The sequence below is a fragment of the Cetorhinus maximus genome, chromosome 16 (assembly GCF_964194155.1).
Source record: "Cetorhinus maximus chromosome 16, sCetMax3.hap1.1, whole genome shotgun sequence".
In the NCBI taxonomy this organism is placed as follows: domain Eukaryota; kingdom Metazoa; phylum Chordata; class Chondrichthyes; order Lamniformes; family Cetorhinidae; genus Cetorhinus; species Cetorhinus maximus.
The window spans coordinates 12,252,826-12,279,758 of NC_135894.1; positions in this window are offsets into that span (position 1 = coordinate 12,252,826).

Consider the following 26,933-nt stretch of genomic DNA (forward strand, 5'->3'; position numbering starts at 1 on the left):
TTTGATGAAAAGCACCCAGATTTCCTTTTTCCTTAAAAATAATGCAAAATTTCAAACTTTCCTGCTGAAGTACACCCATCAGATATTCAATGTAAGAGTTTTTACTTTAATTATTATACCATTGGTTCTTCATGCAACTATAAAGATGTCTTGGGAGGTGTCAGCTGTGGCTCAGTTCATAGCACCCTCACCTTTGAATCAGAGGGTTGTGGGTTCATGTCCCACTCCTGGAAACCAAGAGCTGTGATTGTACTCAAAAGAGTTGCAATCTGTGACTGTTGATAACTCGAAAGAGTATAAAGATGTCTTTACAGCCTGGAGTTTGTGGTAATAATGCCAGTATTCACCATCATTACTTTGCTCCATATGGTGACCCATAACTGATGGGAGCAGTATATAATCAGTGGGGGACAGGCAGACTGCATGTCTTTACCCTGATGGAGGAAGGTGGTGTCACTATCATTGGAGTGGCCATGACTGAGGCTATGTCCAACAGCAAGGCTGAAACCATCAAAGATGACAGTATCTTTTTTAAATTATTCTTTCATAGAATGTGCGCATTTTTGGCAAAACCAGTATTTGTTGTCCATCCCTAATTGGCCATGAGATTCCTACCATTGATTAATTCTACCATGATATGTTCTGTTGTTGCTACTCTTGAAGGATACTGCTTGGACACTATGAAGCAGTCTTGTATAATTTACAAAGAAGTATTTATTAACAATACTTATTTATGTACATATTTACAGTAGGTTTGGAGAGGACTCCATACCAGGCCCTGACACATTGCTACTCATCTCTGTCCTACCCCTAGTTCTAGGTCATGTATCTTCTTACATCACCATGTGGGCAGTACTGTACTCAGTCTCATGTTAACCCTTTAGATACTATATCCTTCTACTATTCTGGTGAGCCACCTTCTTGAACCGCAGCGGCCCATCTGTTGTAGGCACAGCCATAGTGCTGTTGGGATGGGCGCTCTAGGTTTTTGATCCAGCAACAATGAAGGAATGATGATATAGTTCCAAGTCAGGATGGTGCATGGCTTTAAGGGAAACTTGCTGATGGTGGCATTCCCATGTGTCTACTACCCTTATTCTTCTAGAGGTCATGGGTTAGGTAGGAGCTGTTGTAGGAGTCTTGGCCAGTTGCTGCAGTATGCACTCTTGTCACTGTGTCACTGTGCATCGGTGGTTGATGGATTGAATGTTTAAGTTGGTGGATGGGGTGCTGATCAAGCGGGCTGCTTTGTCCTGGATGGTGTTGAGCTTCCTGAGTTGGAGCCTCACTCATCCAGGCAAGTGGGGAGTATACCACCACACAAAAATGGTTAAACCTTAATTGCCCTTTCATGTGACTTTTCGAGCTACTCAGTTATGTCAAAACCATTACAAATTTCAGCAGTTCAAGAATACCTGTCACCACCTCCCCAGACAGAGAGAGGTGGGCAACAAATGTTGGTCTTGCCAACGTTCACAGCCTAAGAATCAATATTTAAAAATGTAACATTTCAGTCTCTCCACCTGCATCTACAATGACTTATTTATAAAAGAAGTTTCAGGAGCTTTCACAGCAAATCTAATTAAAATTTTAATAACAAATCTCACGATGTACACAGGAAAACAGTTACTCTGGTCTGTGGCAACAATATGTTTTATAACTAATATTTGTGATCTATGATTGCAGTTTTCTTTTGTGCATCTAATGTTTGTCATTTTAATAATCAGAAATGGGATTGCCAATCCACACAAGCTATTTTGGTAAGAACACCAAACATTTATCAAATCAAAACATTAATTGCTATAGAAACAACAACGTCAAGGAAAAAATAAGCACTTAATTCCACAGCTCCAAGGATTACATTTTTAAAAAGATTACCAAATAAATCTTCAGGCATAACAGCGTCAATTAGATTATACCTTTGTGTTTTACTAATGGCAAGTTCTCTGCTACTCATGGACTACAAATTAAATTGGCATAATCTTAATAGAAAGTTTCCATACAGGCTCAGAACAGGGTAAAACAACTTCTTTCATAACATTTTCCAATGTTGCACAACACTGGAGGCTACATCCGCTACACAACACTTATAAAACATGTATTGTTCTAAAAAGTGTAAACCTCAGCTGGAACCCAACTGTTTTATTAACTTGATTTCAAAATTTATTATGCTTGTATCTGATTTGATGTAATATGTTGCGAAATCTATGTTTTGAATTTTTTTTTTAGTTTTAGGAATTCAAGTGTGAAAGGTAAGAAAAATGGCAACACTTGGGTAAGAAATGGCTATGTATCGAATGTATCTGCAAATCCACCAAGCTTGAGTTAATTATATATAAACCTATGTTTAATTTGAAAGGCCAGGTGTAAGAGGTGTGAAGGCATTGAACAATGGATGACCCATCATTAAGCTTGTAGTGGAGCCAGAAGATCTACCCTTATTTCAATAAAAGATTTTGTTTAAGTATTTCCCAAATTAAATTAAGATGAAAGCCAGTTGTAAACAAGAGAGTCCCTTAACAGGGCCAGCAATTCTGGAAAAGAGGGTCATAAAACTCCATTAGAGATATAAATTATTCATATGGGTTGCACAATCAAAGAGTTGTGCTGAAGGTGAAATAATTAGCTTGCAGTTCAGCTCAAAGCATGTCACATTGTCAAGGAGTGAGGCTGTGGGCATTAGAAAATTCTTTTCTTTAATTTAGCCGGGTGTTTCTCACAAAAGGCAGTTGCAGTTTTGGTTTGGCGTCCACTGCAGCTTATTGCATTGGGAGACCCAATGGAGATGACTATTCATCAGGCTACACTTCAAGCAGAGAAAGTGCCACCTTTATCATTCACTGTGTGGAATGCAGTTGGGAGCTGAAGCTCAGTTTGGGATTCATGAGGGGGAAAGAAGCTGGAAGATATGCCGAGTTTGAAGCTGGAGGAAGAAATCTACAGTGGTCCTCCCAGAGTCTTGTGGCAGAAAACAATCAGCAGCATTAGCTTAGAAAGCCACGAGAAGGCAGTGGTGTGCCTGCTGGCACTGAAAACGAGGAGACAACTTTGTGGTCTTAAAGAAAAGTTGGAAGTCACTTAGACAAAATTCCAACGGAAGGACCGCCATAAAATCTTACCTCGGAGAATAGCTGGAACACCGAGGACAATTAAAGTGAATTCCAGATGGCTGTGACGTACCTTTGAGTTGATCCCTAAAGAAGTGAATAAACTTTCAAGATTCTTGTAATATATGAGGAAACTCTTGGGGGGATATAAAAAGTAGAACTGAGTTCATAGCATAAGTCATTAAAAACTAAAAGTTAATATTGTTTGCTTTATTTAATTCTTTCTATATACTGTAAAGCTTGTTTTTTGTTTAAAAACTCGGAATCTTGTGGTGTAGCTCCTCCAGTTAATCACTGGATGTTCAGATTTCTCTTTAAATGTTAACGGCTCCTAGCAGGGTCATAACAAACATTTACTTTAGGTTTGCATTTATTGTAAGAACGTAAAACTTGTTAACTTGAACAAAAGGTTGAGAAACAGATACTACTGACAATATTATAAAATCTCTTTGCCATTCAAATCCACAAGTTCTAATATTAATAATCACACAGTGTGCCAAATGTTTTAATCACTTCAATACCTATATCAATTCCAATTTTACAAATTTACAATTAAATTAAGGCTAAAAATACTAATTGTGCAACAGTGAAGAAAGAGCGCCCCAAGATTTCCAGATGCAGTATTGGAAGCCTTGACGTTGGAAGTGATGAGAAGAAAACATTCCCTCTATCCACAGAAATTCAAGAAGTCCTCCAGATAGACAATGAGAAGGCAATACAAAAACAGAATTACCTGGAAAAACTCAGCAGGTCTGGCAGCATCGGCGGAGAAGAAAAGAGTTGACGTTTCGAGTCCTCATGACCCTTCAACAGAACTAAGTAAAAATAGGAGAGGGGCGAAATATAAGCTGGTTTAAGGTGGGGGGGGGGGGGGGTGGAGGAGAGAAGTTGGGGGGGGGATGGCGGTGGTTGTACCATTTCTTCCATGGGGTTAAGGACATGCAGCCATGTCTATCACCGCCAAGTGGGTGCTTCTGTCTCCAGTTACCTGATACCTTGTACTGTAAGAGAGAAGGAAGTATATCAGTGAGTGTAGGGACAAGCAAGCAGTGATAGGAGCAGATAATCAAAAGATGTCACAGATAAAGGAACAAAGAGGTGTTGAAGGTGGTGATATTATCTAAGAGAATGTGCTAATTAAGAATGGATGGCAGGACACTCAAGGTACAGCTCTAGTGGGGGTGGGGTGAAATAAGACTATCAGGGCATAAAAGGTATAGATTTATCACCACCTTCAACACCTCTTTGTTCCTTTATCTGTGACATCTTTTGATTATCTGCTCCTATCACTGCTTGCTTGTCCCTACAACCAACAGCGCCCCCCTCAACTTCTCTCCCCCCTCCCCACCCCCCACCTTAAACCAGCTTATATTTCACCCCTCTCCTATTTTTACTTAGTTCTGTTGAAGGGTCATGAGGACTCGAAACGTCAACTCTTTTCTTCTCCGCCGATGCTGCCAGTCCTGCTGAGTTTTTCCAGGTAATTCTGTTTTTGATTTGGATTTCCAGCATCCGCAGTAGTTTTTTTGTTTTTATTAATGAGAAGGCAATGACAGCAGATAGCCACTGGAGTCAATGCCAGTATTGTAGCCCAAGGACCTGAAGCACCACAAGAAATTTAATGACCTCACAGGAGTGGCCAAGGACAGTGAATTCACATCCTAATGCCATTTCATTGTAACTGAACTACTAGCCTCACACACTGCTCAATTCACCACTCATACATCACTCACCTTCCACTAGTACTCACTTAGCACTACTGCAAGCCTCAAATCTATATCTCATAGCTTTCACACACTAACAGCTATTCAACCATGACAGGCACATCACCCAAAAGCATTGCACCACACTCATTGATATACTTCCTTCTCTCTTGCAGGACAAGGTATCAGGTAACTGGAGACAGAAGCACCCAGTTGGTGGGGATAGACAAGGCTGCATGTCCTTATCCCCATGGAAGAAATGGTACTCACTTCATTAAAGTGGCCATAACTGAGACTGTGACCTGTGGTGAGGCTGAGAACATTGAAGATGACAGTGTCCTCTCATCTAATCCTCCTCCCCACATCCCACTTCCCCCTCAATGCACAATCTCTTTTGTAGATTGGTACAAGAATGTACCTCTTGCTTTCCCCTCTCCCCTCATTCCAACAAGATTCTTTTGCCTCTCTCCATTCAGATACCCAAACGCTATAACCTGGCCAGGCAGTGGTGCAAGGGAAAGACATGGAGAAGCAACAAGACGCTAATAATGAAGAAACACTGCCACTTGCTCTCATACTCGCACCCACCAACTCAGATGTTAACACCATACAGACTTTAGACGGTGGCTCAGAAGCAGGATCTGCATGTGGTGTGACCCCTGGAATTTGTAGCCTATAGCCAGGGCAGGGACCAATGGTGGCACAGCTGCCAGCTTGCTAGGTCAGCCATAATCTTATTGAATGGCAGAGCAGGCTTGACGGGCTGAATAGCCTACTCCTGCTCCTAAATCCTAGTAGGCTCTGCTGCGGAGGACTCAAGTGAAGCTACAGCAGAGGACTACATGCATGCTAAGCAATGTATGCAGCATGCTATAGACATGTCTAAGTGATCCCACAACCAACAGGTCAGATCAAAGTTCCAGAGTCCTGCCACACACAGTGTTGAATGATAGTGGGCAAGTAAACAACTAACCAGAGGAAGAGGCTCCATGAATATTCCCACCCAGTATGATGGTAGAGGCCAACAGGTGAGTGCAAAAGACAAGACTGATGCACCTTTAGCCAGAAGTGCCAAGGGATTTTGGCCTTCTCCTGAGGACATCCCCATCACAGAAGTCAGTCTTTAGCCAAATCTATTCATTCCACTTGGTAACAAGAAATGGCTGAGTACATGGGATACAGCAAAACTATGGGCTCCAACCACTTCCTAGCAATAGTACTGAAGACTTGTGCTCCAGAATTAGCCATGCCTCTACTCCAGGTGTTCCAGTACTGCTACAACATCTACCCAACAAAATGGAGAATTGTATGATGGAGTCAGGTATGTCCTGTCCACAAAAAACAGGAGAAAACCAATCAAGTCAATTACCACCCCATCTACTCTCGGTCAGCAAAGACATGGAAGGTATCATCGCCAGCGCTACAAGCGGCACTTTTATCCACAACCTGCTCGCTGATGCTCAGTTTTCCAAGATCATTCAGCTCCACACATTAAAGCCTAGGTTCAAACATGGGCAAAAGAGTTGAATTCCATAGGAAAGGTGAGAGTGACTGTCCTTAACATCAAGGCAGCATTTGACCAAGTGTAGCATGAGGAGTTCCAATAAATTGAAGTCAATGGGAATCAGCAGGAATAACTCCCATTGGAATCATATCTAGCACAAAGGAAGATGTTTGTAGTTGCTGGAGGCCAATCCCCAGAACATTACTGCACGAGTTCCTCAGGACCATGTCCTAAACCCAACCACCCTCCTTTGCTTCATCAATGATCTATCTGCCATCATAAGGTCAGAAGTGGGAATGTTCAGTGCCTGATGTCATGATCAGCCTACTCAGCTTACTTACAACACAAGCTCACCAGAGCAGCATTAACCAAAAAGGCTTTTGCTGTGGCCAACACAAGATGTGTGTGTACGCAGCGCAGACATATTTTGGACCCAAAATGGTACCCATAGAGCCAAAAGTACCAGTGAATCTTGCAGCTGCTAAAGTATATTTGGTAAGTGAGAAGAGATTGGAAGCACTGAAAGTGAATATTTTAAAAGGCCGACTGATGACAAGGTAACAAAAGGACCCTTTGTAAACACACAAAATGTGAAGGAGGAGTTAAAGAGACTGTAGAAAACACTCAAGAACAAAGATTAAAATTCAGTTGTGAAGGAGGAAGGTATAAAAATAAAGAAGGGGCTTGTATTTATATAAAACCTTCACATCCTCTGAATGTGCATCACGGTCATTGGAGTACCCTTGAACTGCTGTCACTGTTGTGCTGGAGAAAATGTGGAGACAATGCACACAAAACAAGTTCCCACTAACTGCAATGTTATAATGACCAGATAATGTTTATTTTTGATGACAGATAAACACTGGCCAGGGCAATAAGAAGAAATTCCTGATGAATCTCTTCATTTCGAGGCGTTCCCGGAGGGGAGTCAGAACTGTTTTCTTCTCTGCCAGGGCCAGGCAAGCCCAACGATCAGAGGGGGAACCATTCAGCGACAGCATCGGATCAGCCTTTCCCACCGGAGCCCTCTCTTTGGACCAGGGAGCCTCTGGCTCTGACAGCCTCCACGGGAAGCTACAGGGAGGCCGCCTCTTTGCAATTGGCAACTGCCCCCTTGTGGCAGGCGACCACTCCTAGCCCACCACCAAGGAGGTAGTAAACTTCTGATAAAAACAAAAAACTGCGGATGCTGGAAATCCAAAACAAAAACAGAATTACCTGGAAAAACTCAGCAGGTCTGGCAGCATCGGCGGAGAAGGATAAAGTTGACGTTTCGAGTCCTCATGACCCTTCAACAGAACTGAGTAAAAATAGGAGAAGGGTGAAATATAAGCTGGTTTAAGGTGGGGGGAGAGAAGTTGGGGGGGTGGGTGGTGGTTGTAGGGACAAGCAAGCAGTGATAGGAGCAGATAATCAAAAGATGTCACAGACAAAAGGATCAAAGAGGTGCTGAAGGTGGTGATATTATCTAAGAGAATGTGCTAATTAAGAATGGATGGGAGGATACTCAAGGTACAGCTCTAGTGGGGGTGGGGTGAAATAAGACTAAAAGGGTATAAAAGATATAGATTTTAAAAAATAATGGAAATAGGTGGGAAAAGAAAAATCTATTTAAATTATTGGAAAAAAAAAAGGGAGGGGGAAGAAACGAAATGGAGGTGGGGATGGAGGAGGGAGTTCAAGATCTAAAGTTGTTGAATTCAATATTCAGCCCGGAAGGCTGTAAAGTGCCTAGTCGGAAGATGAGGTGCTGTTCCTCCAGTTTGCGTTGGGCTTCACTGGAACAATGCAGCAGGCCAAGGGCGGACATATGGGCATGAGAGCAGGGTAGAGTGTTAAAATGGCAAGCGACAGGGAGGTTTGGGTCTTTCTTGCGGACAGACCACAGGTGTTCAGCAAAGCGGTCGCCCAGTCTGCGTTTGGTCTCTGCAATGTAGAGGAGAGATTTTAAATCTATACCTTTTATGCCCTGTTAGTCTTATTTCACCCCACCCCCCACTAGAGCTGTGCCTTGCGTGTCCTGCCATCCATTCTTAATTAGCACATTCTTTTAGATAATATCACCACCTTCAACACCTCTTTGTTCTTTTGTCCGTGACATCTTTTGATTATCTGCTCCTATCACTGCTTGCTTGTCCCTACAACCACCACTTCTCTCCGCCCCCACCCCCCCCCCCCCCCCCCCCCCCCACCAACCTTAAACCAGCTTATATTTCACCCCTCTCCTATTTTTACTCAGTTCTGTTGAAGGGTCATGAAGACTCGAAACGTCAACTCTTTTCTTCTCCGCCGATGCTACCAGACCTGCTGAGTTTTTCCAGGTAATTCTGTTTTTGTTTTGGATTTCCAGCCTCCGCAGTTTTTTGTTTTTATCTGTGTTTCATTGACTGCCACTCTCTTCAAGAAATGCCTACCTTGAAGAAGTATTGCTCTTCTCTCCGACAGGATTTCCGCCTGTGCACCTTCATTGCTTTCCATTTCTCTCCTGGTGTTTGACAAGGTGTTTACTAAAACCCGCTTTCACAGCCATATTTTCTTTCTCAGTGACTGTCTCCGTCTCTGACTTACCCCACGTGGATTTCAACTGAAATTCCATCCCTCTTGTTTCGAACCCACCCAGGATTACAGGTATCTCCGGGACATAAAACGTTTCTCGGACTGCTGTTCCCGTCGCATTCTGAGATCCACACTCAGTGCCATGTGCCGCCATATGAACACACTTGACCTCTCCCTCCAGCAGCACCGCCGCACCCTTTTTCAAAGCTGCGCGTGCCCCCAGTTTCATTTTATTCTTCGTCTCATCCGATGCCTCAACAAGAAACTTTTTCTCTTTCTCTCAAGTGCCAAGGAACGCAAGCTCCAACAACTCATCGACACCAACACGCATCTAGGACCCTCCACCCCTGCCTGTCCCTCCATCCCCACCCCATCTTCCAATCCCAGCCCCGGCCGTGTATTCACTATACCCCCTGACCTTCCCCTCTCCAACGCTGAACGTTCAGTGCTCAGCAAAGGACTTGGTTTCATACCCTTACGCCCTCATCTCAATGAATTTCGGGCTCGGCATGATGCTGAACTCTTCTTCCACCGTCTCCGTCTCCGTGCTCACTTCTTTGGGCAGGAGTCCTCTCCCCGTTTAACGGATCCTTTTACCCACCTCCAATATTCTCCCTCCACCTGGACCCCTCCCTCTGGATTCTTACCTTCTCTTGATCTTTTCATTGAGAACTGTCGGCGTGACATTAGTCGTCTCAATTTCTCTGCTCCTCTCACCCATTCTAACCTGTCTCTCTCTGAACTCACTGCACTCCGTTCTCTCAGGTCCAACCCCGACATTGTCATCAAACCCGCGACAAGGGTGGTGCTGTTGTTGTCTGGCACAATGACCTCTACCTCGCGGAGGCTGAGCGTCAACTCGCAGACACTTCCTCCTACCTCTCCCTGGACCAAGACCCCTCCACTGAACATCATACCATTGTTTCCAGGACTGTCACTGACCTCATCTCCTCTGGAGATCTTCCTCCCACAGCTTCCAACCTGATAGTCGCCCAACCTCGGACGGCCCGCTTCTACCTCCTACCCAAAATCCACAAACAGAACTGTCCCGGCAGACCGATCGTGTCAGCCTGTTCCTGCCCCACGGAACTCATTTCTCGCTATCTTGACTCCCTTTTCTCTCCCCTTGTCCAGTCCCTTCCCAACTACATCCGTGATTCCTTTGACACCTTACATCACATCAACAATTTCCAGTTCCCTGGCCCCAACTGCCTCCTCTTCACCATGGACGTCCAATCCCTCTACACCTCCATCCCCCACTGGGATGGTCTGAGGGCCCTTAGCTTCTTCCTCGAACAGAGGCCAGAACAATCCCCATCCACTACTACTCTCCTCCGTCTGGCTGAACTTGTTCTCACACTGAACAATTTCTCCTTTAACTCCTCTCACTTCCTCCAAATAAAAGGTATGGCTATGGGTACCCGCATGGGCCCCAGCTATGCCTGTCTCTTTATGGGGTATGTGGAACATTCCTTGTTCCAGTCCTACTCCGGCCCCCTCCCACAACTCTTTCTCTGGTACATTGATGATTACTTCGGTGCTGCTTCATGCTCTCGTCGGGACCTGGAAAAATTTATTGCTTTTGCTTCCAATCTCCACCCCTCCATCATTTTCACATGGTCCATCTCTGACACTTCCCTTCCCTTCCTTGACCTCTCTGTCTCAATTTCTGGTGATAGACTGTCCACCAATATCCATTACAAGCCTACCGACTCCCACAGCTACCTCGACTACAGCTCCTCACACCCCGCTTCCTGTAAGGACTCCATCCCATTCTCTCAGTTCCTTCGCCTCCGTCGCATCTGTTCTGATGATGCTACCTTCAAAAACAGTTCCTCTGACATGTCCTCCTTCTTCCTTAACCAAGGTTTTCCACCCATGGTCGTTGACAGGACCCTCAATCATGTCCGGCCCATCTCCCGGGCATCCGCCTTCACGCCTTCTCCTCCCCCCCAGAAACATGATAGGGTCCCCCTTGTCCTCACTTATCACCCCACCAGCCTCCACATTCAAAGGATCATCCTCCGCCATTTCCACCAACTCCAGCATGATGCCACCACCAAACACATCTTCCCATCACCCCACCGGCGGCATTCCGTAGGGATCGTTCCCTCCGGGACACCCTGGTCCACTCCTCCATCACCCCCTACTCCTCAACCCCCACCTATGGCACCTCCCCATGCATACGCAAAATATGCAACACCTGCCCCTTCACTTCCTCTTTATTCACTGTCCAAGGGCCCAAACACTCCTTTCAAGTGCATTTCCCCTAACTTAGTCTACTGCATTCGTTGCTCCCAATGCGGTCTCCTCTACATTGGAGAGACCAAACGCAGACTGGGCGACCGCTTTGCTGAACACCTGTGGTCTGTCCGCAAGAATGACCCAGACCTCCCTGTCGCTTGCCATTTTAACACTCCACCCTGCTCTCTTGCCCACATGTCTGTCCTTGGCTTGCTGCATTGTTCCAGTGAAGCCCAACGTAAACTGGAGGAACAGCACCTCATCTTCCGACTAGGCACTTTACAGCCTTCCAGACTGAATATTCAATTCAACAACTTTAGATCTTGAACTCCCTCCTCCATCCCCACCCCCTTTCCGTTTCTTCCCCCTCCCTTTTGTTTTTTCCAATAATTTATATAGATTTTTCTTTTCCCACCTATTTCCATTATTTTTAAATCTATACCTTTTATGCCCTTTTAGTCTTATTTCACCCCACCCCCACTAGAGCTGTACCTTGTGTGTCCTGCCATCCATTCTTAATTAGCACATTCTTTTAGATAATATCACCACCTTCAACACCTCTTTGATCCTTTTGTCTGTGACATCTTTTGATTATCTGCTCCTATCACTGCTTGCTTGTCCCTACAACCACCCCCCCCCACAATTTCTCTCCCCCCACCCCCTCACCTTAAACCAGATAATATTTCACCCCTCTCCTATTTTTACTTAGTTCTGTTGAAGGGTCATGAGGACCCGAAACGTCGACTCTTTTCTTCTCCGCCGATGCTGCCAGACCTGCTGAGTTTTTCCAGGTAATTCTGTTTTTGTTGTGGTAGTAAACTTCTGTCCAGTGTGTTATTATAATTTCAATTGAGCGGTTAGCATATGCAAGTGAACATCCCGCATCTCCCAAGGGGGTTTTATGTAGGAAGCCTAACACACTGGGGTCAAACACAGAAGTCAGTGAGCTGCAGTCCGCTTCCCAAATTGCTGAAAGTTTTGCCTGTTTTAACTCCCCTCCCACACCCAAACACACACACTCAACCATGTTAAAATTCAGCCCTTTCTGTCAAAAACATAGTGCATCAGTCATAAATTTGCCTACTTTGAAGTTGTGCCCTTTAACATATCCAGTAAATAAGGGCTGAGCCATCAGAGGAATTTACACTTTGATTTCTGATTTTGAAAAATATTGTCAAATCCTGAGGGAATTCCTAAAACATCTTATACAGAGCAGTTTACCATAATCCTTTGGCCTTATTGGGAAGGCAGTAAAAAGCACATTACAATGACATAATTTGTCACTGAGGAGATACTAGAATCAATCGACATCTTCTAATATGTGATGGAAAAGACCTGCAATCATTCACGTTGTTAAATTAAACAGTCCTCTTAATGTTGTAATCAGCCCATTTCTGGCATTTAAATGGCTTTAATGCATCTCAGATAGTTTCAAATCGTTAGTTCTGCCATTTGTAAATTTAGCACGGAAATATCGGTAAAGTTATTTCAATCAATGAACAACAGTTAATCTTAAAACGCTGCATTTTGTAGATGGACATGTATTGTTTTTTAAATGAAATCTCTATATTTCTTGGAATATAGAATAATGATTCTACTTTTTCAAAACTAACTGTTGGAATACTTTAGATAAAAGGATTTGCTCTACGTGGTATAAGATGCCATTGCCATGCATGCACCCCATCAGAACCTTGTAATATTTATCAAACAGGACCACACCATGCCACCCATTCCTTGTGCAAAAGTTTGTACAAAGAAACAGCTTTGATCACAAGTCCATCAAGCAGTGGTCCGAATATAGCATCTTGGAGGCCCTGCAGGGAATGGAGGTGGTGGACCCTGTCAGATGGTTCACTGAGAAGCTCAGACCCATTTGGCAGAATGCCTCATTGCCGGAACTTTCAAGCAAGCGGCAAGATGTAGCCTGGTTGGCGGTGAGAAGCCCCCTTGCCGTCAGATCCTTCTCACATGCCCTGAGTCTCACTGCCTTCATGTGCTGCCCTCGAAGTGGCTGCGGTGAGGAAGAGACCATCGCCCACCTCCTTCTGTAATGTGCCTTTGCAAAGAAGGTCTGGAAAAAGATGCGGTGATTTTTGTTGAGTTTCACCCCGAGCAGCGCCATATCTCAGGTCTCTGTGCTCCAGAAGCTGTTTCCACCTAGATAAACATCAGCTGCTGCTGGAGATTCGTCAACTCAGTGAAAGGAGCTTTTTGGCTGCCAGAAAATTGCAGGTCTTCCAGTGCAAAGAGCTGTCCAAGGTCAAGTGCTGTCAACTGGCACATTCCAAGGTCTCAGATGACATGAACTAAAGCTTGGGGGAGCTGCCACAAAGGCTCAATGGGGAAGGCCACTGTCTATGGGTCCTCCTGTCATAGTACATAGAATAGCTGGAAACCATGTAAAAGCCCTCAGGGTGTATGCATCAAAGAATGTTTGACATGAAATGTAAATGTACATTGTAAATATAACCGGTAATGGCAAGTGTACTGAGGCACCTCATATACTTTACTGAAAGAAACTGATCTGTATTGCACTTTAGGTAATGTCAAATTTGAGCTGTTATGTAATGTACTTCTACAAATGTTATGAATAAAGTATGTTTTTGGAAAAAAAAACCTCCGTCAACATGAAAATTGGTTTGCGACCACAAACAGCACATCATGCAAATCTCTGTACGCTATTCCCTCAGCAGTTATGACTGTTCCATTCAGCCTCAGTGCTCTGTGGTGTCTTAAATCCAAGCAGGGCTCTAAGGTAAAGGCTGGGAATGAGGCAATAGGGGCTATCCCTTCAGATATGGCTCATGACTCCAGTTAAAAACCTGTGCACAGCTGTACAGCAGGACTACAACAAGACCCATGCTTCCACAATGAACATCAGGGAGTAGACAAGTGGTCTCTTCAAACAATACTTCCTCTACCTGGACCATCCTTGAGAAGCCCTGCAGTACACCCTTGAGCATATATCCAGATTTGTGGTTAATTGCTGCCATTCGACAACTTTGGCATCACCCTTACCACCTACTGCACACCAACGAATTGAGAAGGAGAAGCAAGAGAAGGAGGAGAAACTGCAACCAAGCTCTTTCTGCCCAAGCTCTAAGGTTGAACAGTGGTTCCACTCGCCACAACTCCAACTCCACATTCACCAGCCGGCCCAGGTGCATTTTATCTTTCTGCCTACTATCACCATTGCATTGTCCACTTTCACTCAACAGTTGTTGTTTTTGCCACAAGAAGGATTCTCAAAATTCCCACATTTTCATATCATCAACAGGGATATGACTTTTGGACTTTTACCTGAAACCAGACAACGAGAGGAGACAGAATACACATTCTTCCCTTTAAAACAATCAACACAAAACTAAAGCCCAACAAAATCTTGGATAAATAATCACTACTAACTACTAAGGCAGGAAGACCACAATCAATGCAATTATGCGAACCCATCAGTACTCCACACATACAATGGCTTTCAGTTCAAGACTAGTTATGGGGGCAGGAAGACAATGATAAACATCATGTGAGCCCATTAAAAACAACGAGACAACAATCGCCTGGGGAAGCCCACCAAAATCAAACAAAGAACTAACCTCGATTTGGATTGAGACAAGACATTTGGAAAAAACAGTATAACTGGGCCAGCAGATCTGAGTGTGAGGAGGTTTTGAAAGCAGTTTCGGGCAGGGACACAGATGGGTGAGCAGTTTTGAAAGCTGACACAGGGCAGTGAGCAGTTGGGAGCGGTTGAAGCAGAGTTTGAGCAGGGAGCTGAGCCAAGCGGAGGGAGGAGATCTGGAAGTTTGCAGGCCCACGGGCAACATCACGGCGAGGGGCACGGGGTGGCAGGCTCAACCGAAGACAACAAGGCCGCAACCTCAGCCCTCCACGAAGATCGACCACCCACAACCGTACCCTCCACCCAACTGAAGAACCTTCGCAGATTCCACAGACCAGGACCATGTGGGGACGGCAGGCCCCAGAGGACACAAAAAGCGTATTCCAAAACTGCAACCGGCTTACCTGGCTGGATTTCGAACTGTCAAGGGACCCTGGCTGGTGAGCATGATCCCTGACCTCTCCTAGTTCAATTTAGTTAGGTTTTGGGGGTGGGACAAGGGTAAGGGGATTAGTCGCGTGATTTTCCCTCGTTATGCCATGTGTTCCCCATTCTTAACTAAGTGTACTTTGTAAGTCTGTATAATCTCAGTGTAATCCTAATGTTATAAATTCATTTGTGACTTCAATAAACTCAGTTTTTTTCTTGCACCAAAACCAGTTGTCTGCTGCACTTTGTCACAACCCCCAAATAAGTCCAAGGTCTAGAACCCAGGGAGTGGGAGCGATTCGGACCGCTCAGAAGTCAGAGGTGAAGCTGACACACACACACCACCAGCCCCTTCAACAGTTGGCTGTAAATATTTTTTAAAAAGCAAAATCCAAAACCAGATTAATCGAGTCAATAATGTCATAAATTGTAGCAAATTAAACTATTATCCCCTATGCATTCTCTTGGTCTGTGCCTTTTGTGTTCCTTGGTCTCTCCTAGTGCTGCTATGAGCTGTCTCTCCAGCAGCTGCAGTTTGAAACATGGAAGGCTGCTGACCTTTCTATATATGTTTCTATATATTTCATCTCTCTTCTATTTTTCCTTAGTTCTGTTGAAGAGTCATACGGACTCGAAACGTTAACTGTGTTCCTCTCCGCAGATGTTGTCAGACCTGCTGAGTTTTTCCAGGTATTTTTATTTTTGTTTTTGTTTTGGATTTCCAGCATCCGCAGTTTTTTGCTTTTAACTAAAACCAGGTTATTGTGTGTTTTTGTCAGAGCATGGAAAATAACATAACTCACATGAATATTCTGTACCTTGCACAAACCTGGAGGATCGACTGCTGGCGATCGCACACTAGCTGGACATTGAGCAAGTGGAAGCCAGTGGATGCCCTGCTGGAAGAGGTACAGAGTTAGATCCAGCTGTCTGGATATGACCAAGGTGCAGTGCAGAAGAAGGATCCATCTCTCAAGGTGGACAGTGACTCTCATTTGTGAGATGATAGGGCCCAAGATCGCATTCAACTGTGTCGGTGGGCACCCCATGCCTGTGGCGCTGGAAATGACTGTCGCTCTCAGTTTTTAAGCCTCAAATTCCTTCCAGGGTACTGTTGGAGATCTTTGTGGCGTGTCACAGTCCGCAGCACACAGCTGCATAATTTCTGTCATGGATACACTGTTCAGGAGGGTCGAACCCTTCATACATTTCCAAATAAATGAGGATAGCCAGGCAGAGTGTGCAAGAGGATTTGCAGCTATTGCTGGCTTCCCAAAGATTCAGGGTGCAATTGATTGCACCCGTGTGGCGATCGAGTCACCTGCTGGAGAGCTGGGGGCGTTTGTGAATCATTCCACTCACTCAATGTCCAGCTAGTGTGTGATCACCAGCAGTAGATCCTCCAGGTTTGTGCAAGGTACAGAATATACATGCGAGTTATATTATTTTCCATGCCCTGACAAAAACACACAATAATCTGTTTTTAGTGCCAGCTACACTTGTAATGCACCAGTTATGGTTCTGTGGAGAATTCACAGGCTTGCTGTAATGGATTACTAAGAAGTTGGACTCTGACATTAAGTAAGCCTTCCTTCTCTGTCCAATGATTCATTACCATCAAGCTACAGTAAATCTCCTTTAAAATGAACAGCATGTTATGATAGACAGTATAAAAGGTCAAGCTTCATTGAAAGCAGATTGAATCAGAAATGACCTAATTCCAAACTGACTTGAAGGATTGGGTTTTTGCTACCAAGGTGGATATCTCAAGTTAGGAAATTTCCTGACTCACTGGGCCTGCCTTGGTAGAAAGGGCCCCCAAATGCTGCAACCTTCACTCTGAGCAGTGGGTGCAGGATAGAGTTGGGCCCGCTGACCCAGAAGCAGAGCATAGCTGGCTACAGGGGCAGCCAAGTGCCCAGGTGGGCTGGTTAGAAGACCCACCTCGATTCTCTGGCAATTTCTGCCAATTAAAGGCTGCTAGGTCCTCCAGCCCTCATCCAACCACCCACCCCCCCATCACTCCCCATGCCACCTCCATGCCTTTCATGCCAACACATGCTTCCCCCATAGATCCCATGGTCCCCTATGGCCCCAATGGGCCCTTCCATGGTCATTCACCCAATACACACTATGTACAGAACCAGTGAGCCATATAATAACAATTCATAATGAGGCTTAACTGAGAGCCCAAACCCACATGAAATGATCATGTGAGTGAGTTTATTTATAAGGGTGCAGAGAAATGTTGATTTTACTTGAGTGACATCTCTATGAGTTATTTTTGCACAAGATCAAGAGGTATTAAAAATTATGAATGGTGTTTTTTTAAAGCAGTTTCACATGTGTCATTGTTGCTATAGGGTTCATCAGTTCTGCATATAGTGTGTACCAGGTGAATGGGCATGGAGGGTATGAGGAACCATTGGCATGGGTGGAAGGCATGAGTTGGCATCAAGTTGACATGGGTGCATAGATGTGGCATGCAGAGTGGGTGGGAGTGATGGTGTGTAGCCAAACAACAGTGACAAAGTCCCAGAGAACTGGGGCTTGCCTTTTAACCAGCCTGCCTTAGCACTCAGCTGCCCCTGTGGCCTGCTCCAATCTGCATCCAGGAGCAATGGGCCTAACTCCAACCCAAACCCACCTCCCTGGGCTAAAAATAGTTGATAAAGGGGCACATTATACTGAGGTGGGTCTGTCAAGCCGATTTTCCTTCTCAAGCTATCTGCCTCACTAGCGAGACTCCAGCCCAGTGTTTCAGGTCAATGACCTTTTAACAGAACGTTGATCCCAGTTCTGATGAAAGGTCATCAACCTGAAACATTAACTCTGGCTGGAATTTTCCAGTCCCATTGGCGGCTGGCGCCATGGCCAGCATGAGCGGACAATATGCTGAGAAGGCCAAAAAAAAGTCTCACACCTTTGTAAAGCCAGTTTGCAATTGTCCGCTCCATCCATTAATGGCCGGGCCGCGTTTCCCACCCCCACACGTCGGGAACCTAATTTCAATATTTTAGCATCTCATTATAAGCCCTGCTCACTGGAATCATCCCCACACACTGGATCATCCGAGCTCACACCGACATGCACCTGCCAAGCTGTGCTTTCGCTCGGGACTTCGGGGTGTGTTTGCCTGCTTCGTGCAGCAATCACGGTCATCAGCGCCCGGCTTCACAGGCAGCACCACATCACTTTTAGGGGGGCGCACAGACAGGTATCTGCCTACCAGACCAGCCATAAGGTGGGGGTGGCTTTTCAATGGCTGCAGGGCTAGGGCTTGCTTGGGGAATGGGGAGAAGTGGCCTCAGGCAGGGGAAGAGGCTGCAGGGCGAGGGCTGTACTGGGGAAGGGGAGCATCCCAGGGTGTGTGTGTGTGTGGGGGCACATGCTGTGCATGTGGCCTCAAGAGGGTGAGGGCTGAGGAGGGAGTCTCCAGAGGAGATGATACCAGATGGAGATGTGAGGGTGTGTGTGAGAGAGTGAGTGGTGGGCCAGGACTTTAGGACCCTTCCCGCCAAACTGAGTGGATATTTAAATGGCTTGCTGCATCCACTGGAGGGAGACATGCCATGGCAGGGCTGTAAAATCCTGGCTGTGATGTCCCTTGAGCTGGCAGTGAGTGAGATGCCAGTGAATGTGTGATGGGCTTGAGTGTGTGAGTTTAGAGTGATGAGGTGGTTGACTTACCCTGGCGGCACAGGTGAGAATATTCATCCTCTTTCTGCACTGGATGGCCAACCTCTTCTGTGCAGCATTGGCACTGACCACCACTGCTACCGCCTCCAAGCCGGAGTGGTGAAATTGCTGGACCTCCTGTCAGAGCGGGCAGGGAGGACATTACACAGGCCTCCAAAAGGCTTTCCAGTGACAGGTCACTGAACTCTTCTTGGTTTTCTGGGCCATGTCTTCACTGGAGCAGTCCTGAGCTGCAAGTGTTGAGAACTGTGTGGGCGGCTGCAGTTTAGATATGGCACCCGGAGTGAGGAAACAGTGAGGTAATGGTGTGGTGGGGCATTCAGAGACCGCCCGCCAGTGAGACGGCGTTTCCTGTGGCTGCATAATTAATGAGGTGGGAAGCGGACGATACACTGTGAAAACCCGCCATTGCGGCCGGCACACTCGCTACTGCACTTAGTGCGAATCTGGGACAATTCCATCCTCTGTTTCTCCTGCCGCTGACCCTGCCTGACCTGAGTATTTTCAACATTTTCCAGTTTCATTATATTATTTATTATATAAAAACTTCTATGTTCCACACTAGATAGGCCTGGCCTTTTGTACAAGGCTTCCAAATTAGGCACAGTTTTCTCATCTACAAGTTATCCTCCATATTATTCCGTATGAACTAAAAAGCATTGACTTCTTGTATTGGTTTTTATTTTGAAATGACTTAGGTACTGCTCATTGCCCCCCTGCCCCTCTAACCACTGCCACTCTCAATGCAAGATTCTGTCTTACGAAAAGAAGAATTCAGCTGGCAGGACAGCAAGCCCGATCTAAGCCCGATCTTATGTTGCTTCTAATACATACACAGTTCTGCAACTGTCACACATGTTGCACTAAGACTTGACATTATTCTGAATATGTATTATGGGTCTGAGCCAGGATAGGTGCAAACCTGGGTCGGAGATACAGGAGCACATTGTGGTCCTGGTTCTGCAGCTTGTGTACATGTTTAGCAAGGATCCCCGACTCTGCCCTTTCATGTCTGATAGGAGAAAAGACTGCAGTAACATGGTAGAAATTGTAAGGCCTTGTGATTGATGATAAAGTAAAGCATCGGTGTTTTAGGCATACATAATTCACTCACTCTTCAAAGTTTACGAGCTTTGCATTGGTTGTTGCTTCTCCTTTGTCCTTTTAATCAGTAAAACACTTAGGTTGTGTTATTTATCCTTTGCTTAGAGCTTGTCACTCAATTGTATTAAATTGTAAAGTCGGAGTGTTTGCAGAGTCTACAAAGTGTTAATACACAGCAGTTAGTAAAGGCTGAGTTGTTTAAATCCCAGAGGGAAACTTGAACAACTGTCAAAACCTATACTTTCAATTGGTGTGTTTGAGATGCAGCTCTGAATTCGGGAATAAAACCACCAAACCTCAAGGGGTTTATTATATAAACTAAATTAAACATTTACTAAGTTAACAAGAAATTAAACACATACACATGTCTACAAATTGCTACCATAATAACTTTTAAACAAATCCCCAAATTAATCACTCCCAGGTAAATCTTCACCAAGGCAACAATAACCCATAAACTTTAAACAGACACCAGGCAAAGTACAGTTGACCTTACAGATTCAAAATGAGGTCCCTTGCAATTTGGTTCATTTGCAGACACAGTTGTAGGGTTTTTACAGGCTGCTTAGATCTTACATGCCTCTGCCCTGCTCACACAAAACTCTGTTTCTGTTTATACCTAGCTTTCTCTTTCAATGTAAATTTTCCATTGTATTATTAGGTTTTTTAAAAAATGTTACTTCTCCTAACAGTAATCCTTTCATTCCATCAATTTTATTAGTAACATAAACACATTGCTTGGCAACTCCCAACTAGGTACAAGATTTTACTCCCACTCTTGAATGCTCTATTCAGCAAATGCAAATGTGCACTTTACCGTTTCCTCCTTACGTTTATATAATTAACATCTCAAAGCTATCATACATTAAAGCACCCAGACTAGCTGGTTTTAATCCAATTAAGTCACACACAGACACACATAGACACAGACCCTACTACAATTCCAATTTTAAAATAATTTCCAATAACATTATACACATTAATACCTCTTCATGACAAAAGGCAATAAACAACCAGTGTTTGTGCATCAATGTCAATGGTATACCCAATTATAACTGTGATGCTTATCAAGTATAAATACAGTACCTGTATTTTAAGTGAATATTTTGGATCACTAATAACTTGTAATGACCTAGAGATCTGATTGAATGAGAGGGGCTCGAGAGGTGTTATCCCAGGCTCTTTCTGTCTTTTTGCCATAAAACATAGATCAAATGTTGCTGTGTGTTGCTCTCACACTGTTCACACATCAGTCTGCAGCTTCGTTATGCATAATACATCACACCCCAAAATCCTTCACTCTCAAACCATCAAATACTTAAGAAAGAAAGACTTGTACTTAAATAGTAGCTTTCCTGACCTCAGGACATCCCAAAGTGCATTACAGTCATTTAAGTACTTTTGAAGTGTAGTGTTGTATTGCAGGAAATGGGGCAGCCAATTTGTGCACAGCAAGGTCCCACAAACAGCACTGTGATAATCATCAGATAATCTGTTTTCATGATGCTGGTTAAGTGATTGGCCAGCATAGCAGAGAGAATTCCACTACTCTTCTTCAAAATGGTGTCATGGGATATTATATGTCCATCTAAAAGGGCAGATGGAGCCTCAGTTTAAATCTCAACTGAAGAACAGCACCTCCAACTGTTCAGCACTCCCTTAGTACTGCACTTAGAGTGTCAGCTTAAGTTTTGGGCTCAAGTCTCTGCAGTGGAACTTGAGCCCAAACCTCCTGACTCAGAAGGAAAAGTTTAACCAACTGAGCAGCGACAATTAGGGCCTGGGCGTAGGGGGAGAAAGGAGAGAGGTAGAAGGAACCAGGGCAGGGGGGGAATAAAGTGCCCTTATGAGGATTGGAGGAACACTACTGCTCCATTTGGCCCATAACAAACCACGTTTGTTTTCTTTTTTAATTTCTTAAATTTATAAGATCATAAGAAATAGGAGCAGGAGTAGGCCATTGGCCTATCGAGCCTGCTCTGTCATTCAATAAGATCATCGCTGATCTGAATGTGGCTTTAACTTCATTTTCCTGCCTGTTCCCCATAACCATTGAATCCCTTGTAGATCAAAAATCCACCTAAATCAGCCTTGGATATATTCAATGACACAGCCTCTGATGCTCTCTGTGGAAGAATCATCCCAAGAATCAGCCTATTGAACCTTGTTTGAACTGCTTCCAATGCAAGTATATCGCTCCTTAAGTAAGGAGACCAAAACTGTACACAATACTCTAGGTTCCATCTCAATAGGGCCCTGTACAGTTGTAGCAAGACTTCCCTACTTTCAGCCTTCATCCCTGCTTCAAGACCTGCATGCTATTATTTTGTGGTTTGTGTACAAGGACACACAGACATCTCAGTGCTGCAGCATTCTGCAGTCTCTCTCCATTTCAATAATATTTTCTATTCTGCCTGCCAAAGTGAACAACTTCATATTTTTCCACATTATTCCCCATCTGCCAAATTTTTGCCCAGCAACTTAATCTATCTATAATCCCTCCCCCTCACAATTTGGCTTCCTATTTATCTTTGTATCATCAGCAAATTTGGTTACAATATAGTCCGTGCCTTTATCCAAGTCATTAATATAGACTGTTAATGTTAAATCCCAGCACTGATCCCTGTGGCACTCCACTAGTTATAATTTGCCAACCTGAAAATGGTCCCTTTATCCCACAGTGTTAACTGGCAGTTAACCAATTCCCTATCCATGCTAATATATCCGCCCCAACACCATGAACTCTTATCTTGTGCAGTAATTTTTTATGTGGCACCTTATTGAACGTCTTTTGGAAATACAAGGACATTACATCCACTAGTTCCCCTTTATCCACTCGCCGTTACAGCCTCAAAGACCTTTAATAAATTTGTCAAACACAATTTCCCTTTCACAAAATCATTTTGACTCTGCCCAATTGTGTTTTGATTTTCTAAACGTCCTACTACTACCTCCTTAATAATGGAATCTAGCATTTTCCCAATGACAAATGCTAGACTAACTAACTATGATTTACTGCTTTCTGTCTCCCTCCTTTCTTGATTGGTGCTGTTACATTTGCTGTTTTCTAACCCTGGAAGCTTTGCAGAATCTAGGGAACTTTGGAAGATTACAACCAATGAATCCACTATTTCTGCAGTCATTTATTTTAAGACCCAGGATGCAGGTCATTAGGTCCAGGGGACTTGTCAACCTTTAATTCCATTAGTTTTCCTAATACCTCTTCTAGTTTTTTTTAAATTCATTCACAGGATGCGGGCTTCACTGGCTGGGCCAGGATTTATTGCCCATCCCTAGTTGCCCTTGAGAAGGTGGTGATGAGCTGCCTTCTTGAACTGCTGTGGTCCACATGGTGTAGGTACACCCACAGTGCTATTAAGAAGGGAGTTCCAGGATTTTGACCCAGCGACAGTGAAGGATCGGCGATATATTTCCAAGTCAGGATGGTGAGTGACTTGGACGGGAACTTCCAGGTGGTGATGTTCCCATCTATCTGCTGCCTTGTCTGTCTAGATGGCAGTGCTTGTGGGTTTGGAAGGTGCTGTCGAAGGAGCCTTGGTAAATTCCTGCAGTGCATTTTGTAGATGGTACACACACTGCTGATACTGTGCATCGGTGGTGTAGGGAGTGAATGTTTGTGGATGTGGCACCAATCAAGTGGGCTGCTTTGTACTGGAAGGTGTCAAGCTTCTTGAGTGTTGTTGGAGCTGCACTATCCATGCAAGTGGGGAGTATTCCATCACACTCCTAATTTGTGCCTTGTAGTTGGTGGACAGGCTTTGGGGAGTCAGGAGGTGGGTTACTCATCGCAGGATTCCTAGCCTCTGACTTGCTCTTGAAGCCACAGTATTTATATGGCTAGTCCAGTTTAGTTCCCAGTCAATGGTAATCCCCAGGATGTTGATAGTGGGGGATTCAGTGATGGTAATGCCATTGAACATCAAGAGGTGATGGTTGGATTCTCTCTTGTTGGAGATGATCATTGCCTGGCACTTGTGTGGTGCGAATGTTACTTGCCACTTGTCAGTCCAAGTCTGAGTATTGTCCAGGTCTTGCTGCATTTGGACATGGACTGCTCCAGTATCTGAGGAGTTGTAAATGGTGCTGAACATTGTGCAATCATCAGCGAACATCCCCACTTCTGACCTTATGATGGAACAAAGGTCATTGATGAAGCAGATGAAGATGGTCAGGCCGAGGACACTACCCTGAGGAACTCCTGCAGTGATGTCCTGGAGCTGAGATGACTGACCTCCAACAGCCACAACCATCTTCCTTTGTGCTAGGTATGATTTCAACCAGTGGAGAGGTTTCTCCCTGATTCCCATTGACTCCAGTTTTGCTAGGGCTCCTTGATGCCACACTCGGTCAAATACGGCCTTAAAATCAAGGGCAGTCACTCTCACCGGGAGTGGGAGTTCAGCTCTCTTGTCCATGTTTGAACCAAGGCTGCAATGTGGCCATGAGCTGAGTGGCCCTGGCAGAACCTAAACTGGGCAGCAGTGAGCAGGTTATTGCTAAGCAAGTGCCGCTTGATAGCACTGTTGCTATCATTTCCATTACTTTATTGACGTTGGAGAGTAGACTGATGGGGTGGTAATTGGCTGGGTTGGATTTATCCTGCGTTTTGTGTACAGGACATACCTGGGCAATTTCCCACATATCCGGGTAGATGCCAGTGTTGTAGCTGTACTGGAACAGCTTGGCTAGGGGCGCGGCAAGTTGTGGAGCACGAGTCTCCAGCACTATTTTGTAATGACATAAATGTTTAAATTCTTCCCTCCCTTTGGATCTGCTTTTCTACAATTCTTGGGATGCTTTTTGTATCATCTACTATGAGGACAGATACAAATTACTTATTAAAGTCTCTGCCATTTCCTTGCTTCCCATTATTAATTCCCCAGTCTCACCCTTGGGACTAACGTTGGCTTCCATTATTCTTATCCCTTGTATGTACTTGTAGAAGTATTTACTGTCTGGTTTTATATTTCTTGCTAGATTTCTCTCATACTCCAATTTATCCCTCTTTATTATTTTTGTGGGTCTATTTTGGCCCTGGTTCAGTTTTCTGCCAAGTTCTACTGGCAAGTCTGACACCGGGAATGATTCTTAAATTAAAGCTGCAACCCAGACCTAGGCCTGAATTTTCAGCTCGGCGAGAGGGCGCGATTGGCGGGCCTAGGATTGGAAATGGGCCTCTGACCCCGATCAGCCAATTAACGGCCAGCCAGTGTGAAATGCACGCTGAAAAGCTCAGCGCTGCCATGATGGGGGTGGGGAGAGGTGGGCGATGACATTACCGTGGGCGCAGGCCAGTGCTGACAGAAAGCTCCCTGCCTGAAGACCTGTAACAGCAAAAAAAAACGGTTTCAAAAACTAAAAAAAAGTGATCATGCATCATAATCAGTCACCTGAAAATGCAGCTAATGAAAATGCTGTCCGCAGAAATTTATTTATCTTTCATTTCATCACGGAATCCTCGTTCCCGCCCGTGGATGAGGCTTGATGAAAATTGCAGAGGCCGCCTGGCCGATTCACCCATCCGCCAACCGTAAAGTTGGACGGGCTACGTAAATTGACAGGCAATTGTGCCGAAATATTACGCGAGTGCAGGATGACATCGGGGTGCTTGCCCGATGCCATCTCGCGTGATTTCACACCCAATCGGGTCAGCCACCTGCCCACCCGATCAGCATAAAACTCTGCCCCTAATTACGTCACTGGACCCTGATTTAAATATATTCATGAGACCGCCTGCCTGGTCCTGGCAGATACCTAAGCTGCCTCCAAACAAACCATGATTAAAATTGTGGAAAACACAGCAGTGTGTACGCCATTGCTATTTTATCCACTTGCCTCCCCTATTCTGGTCAGGCAAGAAGCATTAAGATTTGACCTCTTGTTTGTAAAATAATTTGGGGAAGCAAGATTCTAGGCGGGCCGGCTCAGCAGGAGAGGGCGGGCGTCCGCGATCAGCTCCGCGCCGCCATTTTATGTGGGCGGGCCAGTTAGGGCTCGCCCAGCGTAATACACGGGCTGTAGCACTCAGCGCTACCTGTGCGGGTTGGGGGGGAAGAGGAAGAGTCGGGGTCAGCGCTCTTTCATGCATGCGCTCGAAAAAGCGCTTCAATCTCCCTGAAGCACGGAGACGCCTCAGGGAGATTGAATAGATATTGAAATAATAAAATAAATGGTGTAAAAATGTATTTAATTAGGTCCCCTCATGTGGCTGTGTCACATGAGCTGGGACATGTTTTGATATTTAGGAAAAAGTTTTTATTTATTTAATAAAAGCTTTAGGAAACCTCATCCCACTCGTGGATGAGGTTTCCTAAAAAACGCGAAGGCTGCTTGGCCTTTTCGCCTGCCCGACAACCTTACAGTTGGATGAGCAACATTAACAATTACTTCAATTACTTTCTTAATGGCCTTAATAGCTCGCCGAATGAAATACCGTGGGACTGCGCGATGACCTCAGGACCTCATCGTTTCACACGTCAGCGAGTCAGGCCCACCCCCGCACGCCGAGTGAAAAATCCTGCCCTTGATCACAAGCAAAACCCCCACAATACACCCACATTGCTTCAGATGATGATTAACATTAATAAAGCTTGATCCTTTTGCAGCACAATACGCCGGTGTTTCTATTCATAGTTGTCATCTACAGAACCAAGCAGTATTAGCAAGGCGCTGGGCAGTCTTAATAAAACAGCAGCTTTGAACCATTTCATGAAATGGCTAAACAATCTAACCCACCAATTGAGTTGCTTTAATTGGCCTTGTTTGTAAACTTTCCTTAAAATAAAACAGCCCTTCAAAGAAGAACAGCCTATCTCATCCTGTCACTTTGTAAATTCCATAAAACCTCTTGAAGTGCAGTCTTAATTCTGAGAACTCAGTCCAAAGTGTTCCATAATGAAAGTATGCCAAAGGCCAGCTGTGATCTTTTGCAAGATGTTGCCTGTCTT